Source organism: Camellia sinensis, chromosome 8, assembly GCF_055761805.1.
Source record: "Camellia sinensis isolate YWXY chromosome 8, ASM5576180v1, whole genome shotgun sequence".
NCBI classification, from domain to species: Eukaryota; Viridiplantae; Streptophyta; class Magnoliopsida; order Ericales; family Theaceae; genus Camellia; species Camellia sinensis.
This window is the reverse complement of record NC_138968.1, coordinates 62,677,456-62,683,386: the sequence shown is the minus strand read 5'-3', so window position 1 is coordinate 62,683,386 and position 5,931 is coordinate 62,677,456. Positions and strand designations below refer to the sequence as shown.

Here is a 5,931-nt window from a genome sequence, read left to right as displayed (position 1 = left end):
ATATTAAAAAATAATAAAATTTCTATTTTAAATAATAAAATTTCTATTTTTTGCGACAGTATAATGTCGTCGCAAAAAGTAAAACCTGTAACAAAATTAATAAAAATATTAAAATTTTCTATTTTTTCCGACGGTGGTGCCGTCTCTCTCACCATCTCTCTCTAAGAGCTGATTATTTACATTCTATTCACAAAAACATCATAACAGAAAATAAAAATAAAAATTTAAATTGATCAAACCATCAAATTCAATATTTTACAAAGAACAATTAAACTGTACATGTTCGTAAAAGCATATTTAAATTATAAAATTCACCCAAATCCTAAAAAAAAATAAAATAATAAAATAAAATCTAAAATTCACCAATCAGCACATTGGATATTTAAATGCTCTTACAAAAATTAAAAAATTTCCAACAAGATCTCAATTTTGAGCCTATTTCAAAAATCAAGCTCCAAATTCCTTACTTCTAGAATCAGATCTTCCCCTCGGCAAAATTTATCCTTTTGACCTACAAATAAATAGATAACAGTTACAATATGAAACATGCCAAAATTTAAAATAAAAATCGCCCTATATATAGATAGAAGGAACAAAAACTGAAATCAAAATTTAAAATAAAAATTCAATTATATAATAAGGATTAATTTGGACATAAAAAATATGTGCCATAGTTTCGCCGGATGAAATGTATGCTTTATATAATAAAATAGATAATTCATATCCTTGGGTCATGGTCAATTATAGAATGTGGAGTGAAATGTTATTTTGACCATTGAACCACTAGCAAGCCCATTCTTCCAACCTTTTAAATATATGAAATTTAACAAGACCATCTAGAAAGTTCTTCAAGACCTGTAAGTGTACCACTCTAGCATTGTCTTGACACTTGTCAATGGTGTTTTTTGCGCAACACCTCTTTTTTCCAATGCATGTTCTCACATGTTCCCTTTGTGTTGCTTAGCAATGTAGGCCTGATGATTTCTTGGCTTCAATTATTCTTTTCAATCTTCAAGCTTAATCTTTTTTTTTCTTTCTTTTTTTAACAATTGGTGGGAGGAGATAGGGGAAAGAAAATTCCATCGCACAGCAATGAGGACTTGAACCCCAATTTATTAATAACCCCATTTGCATGCATGGACCCTAATTTATTGATAGGACAATTAACACATGATACAATTAATATACAGAAGAGAGTTGTAACTTACACCGGTGATGTTGACAGTAGAAATTCTGGTTGTAATCTTTGTAGCAGTATCCCACAGAAGGGGCATAATGGTTTTGAAAGTAGTTCTAGCCTTGAAGATTCAGTAGAGATCTTGAAATCTGAAGGATAAGAGGGCATTCTGAATAGAGCATGGGGTCCCATATTTGAAGTCCGTCTCTGACAACACAAGCAAAACCATGAAGTAGTAGTAGTAGGGCAGACCTGCATGGAAGCAGCACACCGGAACAGTTTGTGTCTCTGACTAACTCCATCGCTGCAATTCACACCTCGGTAGAAAGCATATTCTGTAGATTCAAATGGAACAGGTGCTGAACAATAGCTACATTGCTGTTGAAGAAAATACAGATTATAAGATCGTATTGAATAATAAGAAAATAATGTGTGTGTGTCAACAGGCAATATTCAATCATACAACAAAGCCTGGCACTTTGAAAGTGCCGTGTTCTATAAGCACCTAAAACATTCAAAAAAATAGTAGACCGTCATTACAACCATCTGTTCGACTCTGAAAGAACCATGCAACTCACGGGAAAGGATTTCCTCTTGAAATTAGAAGAATATTACAAACACACTAAACTACGGAATGCTTCATGAAGCAGAAATTGGATACTGACAATATGGTAGGCAGCCTTGAGTTACTGCTATCAAAATTGTTACAAGGCTCTAAAAGTAGGTACACAACTACGTATCCAAAGGTTGCAATAGTCTTGAGTCAGAATACTTCTTGAGCTTCCAGAAAACCTTGAAAGTACTTAATTCTACCAAAATAAATTTGTATAAAATGGTGAACTTTCAAAATAATGAAAAATGCTTAATTCACAAAATATAAACAAACAAAAAACACTGAAATGCCTCTCCACAATTATAGCAGATGTAACTCCTTGTTGATGGAGGGGCATTTAAGCAATCAGGCGATACAAGTGTAGTGGAATCCCTGAGCCAGAATGTAATGCAAACCGGATTTGGCTCTACAAGGGGCATACGTCAAAGAGGTTGAATGATATGAAAATATTTAAGTAAAAGATAATCAAGAAATTAAGAAAGAATAATGAGTTGATTAAGTCAAGACCATGACCCAATGCACTCCCCAGTCATATGATTATTCTCAAAATTATGCATCTTGAGATTCTTAAATGATTCAACAACAAAAAGTATTAAAATAGACAAACAGAGAGAAAATTTGGAGATCGGGTGATACGAAAATAAACGAGTAAGTGATAATCAAGAAGTCAAGAAAGGGTAACGATTTAATTAATTATTACAAATTTAATATTGATTATCTGTTACATAAAAGTAAAAGAGGATGATCATGATTTGATCAAAAAGTCCAAAAACACACACCATGGACAGACTAATATAGTCAGCCATTTTTATATTCTCTTGCAAATCATACCTAAAGTTCATCAGAAAACTGAACCACCTAGTAATCCCAATTGTCAATAGTTGCCATTTGGAATTATATATAACCATTGATCAGATAATGTAGGAAGGAATAAGGATGATGATGATGAATCAATGGTTTCCACAAATGGCTATAAACAACTCAATAATTCTAGTCTAACAAAATTAGCCACCCCAATTGAAAATAACAAACCTTTTGTTTAGAAAATCAAACATATACATGTATGTATGTGTATAGATATGCACAGACACACACACACACACACATATATATAATTAGGGGGTGAAACTAAACTGTATTGTGATCACAAACTTCAAAAAATAACCACCATCAACTCAAATTTGTGATATTCATACTGGATTACATGCTTGACAGTACAAGTAGGATTAACTCCTTTATCCCTTCTTGGAAAAATATAAAAACTGAAAACTTGTTAAAAAGAAAATCAAACCAAACTAAGTCTTGTGTTGGTTTTCATTTTTTGCCTTTCCGCTCTGTCAAGAGCTATATATACAGTTAAATTAAATAAATTGAAATCTTATTTCACTACAACATTGCATATCAGTTTAGTCTATTCCTCTTACATTTCCATTTATAGTGATCATATATCAAATGGAAAACCAAATGGTGACAAAACGTAAAGTAAAAACATTTCCTTGGAATTTAGATGATACATAAAGGTAGTCATCAATCACAACCAAAAGATGTACCAAGTGCTGCTTCCGCTACATCTAAATAGATGAAGTTGAAACACCTGAATTAATTTGAATTAATTTGTAAAATGCTAAATTTACAGCAGAAAACATATAAACTATTCCTCTTCAAATGTTCTTTGAAAGCAAACTCTCAAATTTGAATTTTGGGCCTCAACTAAGCCAATTCTACAGTCTTTCCTAACTACTCTAACGCTAAAAAAATTACTGAAGGTTTGTGAAGTTCTTGATTTCATGGACTTTTCTATTAGGAAAATTTGTTAACAATAATATCAACTAGCAGTGATTAAACTACTAGATTAGCTATGCAATGATAACAAACATTAAACACAAAAAAAAGGAAAGAAAGTAACTGAAATTTAAAGAACATAAAAACACAAGTCAGCAGAGAGGCTGGTATGAGTAGCAGTACTAGGCAGATCTGTATGGGAAAAACAGATCATATATATATATATATATATATGTAACAGATCAAAAACCCCCCTATATACACTCACAGATGTATATATATATATATATATATGTGTGTGTGTGTGTGTGTGTGTGTGTGTGTGAAAACCCCCTATATCCGAAATCCCGACACAGAGAGAGAGAGAGAGAGAGAGAGAGAGAAAGAGAGAGAGAGAGATACCCTTTGAAATCGGCGGTGAGGGAAGATCGCCGGTGATGGAGGAGTGGCGGTGAGGGACGAGCAACTGTCAACGTCGTTTGTGAGAGAGAGAGAGGGGGAGGCAGCAGCGGCGGTAAGGGAGGAGGATCGACAGTGAGGTACGAGCGACGGTGAGGGAGGATCGGGAGTGAGGGAGGATCGACGGTGACGGATGATCGGCGCCGTCGTTGTGTGAAAGAGAGAGAGGAAGGCGAAACCCTAGATGGAGAGAGAGAGAGAGAGAGAGCGAGCAGGAGGAGAGGAAGGCGAAACCCTAGATGGAGACGGCTCTGTGTGTTTGTGTTTGTGTTGTGTGTGTGTTGTCAAACAAAACCCTACACACACCCACAAATAGTTAATGAATTTTTTATTAAAATAAAAAATTATTAAAATAATTTTTATAGTTAATGAAATTTTTTTTTTCATTTGGTAAAGTTAAAAATTTATTTGTTTTATATTTATTTTAATGAATAAAAAATTATTATTATTTTTTTATTTGGTAAAAGTAGGAATAATATTTTCCATTAAAATAAAGTTAATTTTTTGTGGTCAATGAAAAAGAGACAAGATAGATGAGAGAAGAGATAAATGAATGAGATAGAGAGAAGAGAGACAGAGAGAGAAGATATATGAAAGAGATGAGCGAGAGAGAAAAAAATAAGAGAGAGAGAAGAGAGACAGAGAGAGAAGATATATGAAAGAGATAGAGAGAAGAGAGATGGACGAGAGACATAGAGAAAAAGAGAGAGATAGACAGACATAGAGAAAAAGAGAGAGATAGATAGATAGAGAAGACGACTTTTCTAAATTTTTGCTGATATTTCTTCACCATACCCTCCATCCTCACCTACCCAAGAGACGATAGGTGTCGGAGGGAAAGTCGGAGGGAGGGAAGAGGGGGTAGTCGAAGTTGAGAGAGGAGAGAGAGAACCAGAGGTTTCGCCATTTGTGAGAGAGACAGGTGGTTCGAATGGCATCAAGAGTAGGGAGAAATGAGAGGATGAGGAGGAGGATGAGGTCCGGGAAGTCATTCAGGTTAGGAACGGTGGTGAAGTCACCGGTTGTCTCCGCCGTCGCCGTCTATCTCGAGAGAGGGGGTAAGAACAGATTAGGGATTTTTGGGTTTGAGAGATTGGGGATTTTTTTGCTTTTGGGGGCGAGGGAGCGAGAAAGCTAAAAAAAGAGGGGCCGAAACAAAAAATATTTTAATGAAAAAAAGGTGAAAGAGAGATGGTGGTGGTGGTGGTGATAGCGAAAGAAATTAGTGGTGAAGTTGTGGTAGTGGTAGTGTAAATGGAGTGGCAGGGGTGAAAGAGAGGTAATGGTAGTAGTAGTGGCAGTAGTGGTAGTGGTGGTAGTGGAGTGGTGGCAATGGTAGTAGTAATGGTAGTCGTAGAGGTGAAGTTGGTAAAAGAGATGAGTAGTGAGAGAGAGAGAGATGAGTGAGAGACAGATAGAGGAGAGAAAGCGAGAGAGAGAGACAGAAACAGAGTGATGAGTGAGAGAGGGACAAAGTGGTCGCTAAAAGTGCATTTTCTTGTAGTGGAGAGCTCAGTAAATAGAGAAGCGATGAGGGAGAGAGTGAGTAATGTGAACACAATGGGGGAGATAGACAAACAGACAGACAGACACATAGAGAGAAAGAGAGAGAAACAAAAGAGTGAGAGACAAACAAACAGACACAGAGAGAGAAAGAAAGAGAGAAAAGCGATAAGTGAGAGAGAGATAAAGAGAGAAAGAGATATAGAGAGAAAGAGATATAAAGAGACAGAGAGACAAAGAGAGAAAGAGATAGAGAGAGACATATAGAAAAATAGAGAGAAACAAGAGATGAGAGAGACATATAGAAAGAAAGCGAAAAGAGATGAACGAGAGAGAGAATAGAAAAATAGAGAGATAGAGAGAAGAGAGATAAGCGAGAGAAACAGAGAGAGAAAAA

The 5,931-nt window shown here is 35.4% G+C and overlaps 1 long non-coding RNA gene across 2 annotated transcripts; it reads right to left on the bottom strand.

Moving 5' to 3' along the window:
- Positions 1 to 201: 201 nt before the first annotated feature.
- Positions 202 to 2,642, bottom strand: LOC145796955 (uncharacterized). 2 transcript variants are annotated; one of them, XR_014337753.1, is made up of 3 exons: positions 2,622 to 2,642; positions 1,209 to 1,555; positions 202 to 511 (listed from the first exon to the last, which is right to left on the bottom strand). It is a non-coding gene; the product is annotated as an uncharacterized LOC145796955 (long non-coding RNA). The 2 variants fall into 2 exon arrangements; XR_014337752.1 differs by lacking the exon at positions 2,622 to 2,642 and having other exon boundaries at positions 1,209 to 2,564.
- Between the last annotated feature and the right edge of the window lie 3,289 nt (positions 2,643 to 5,931).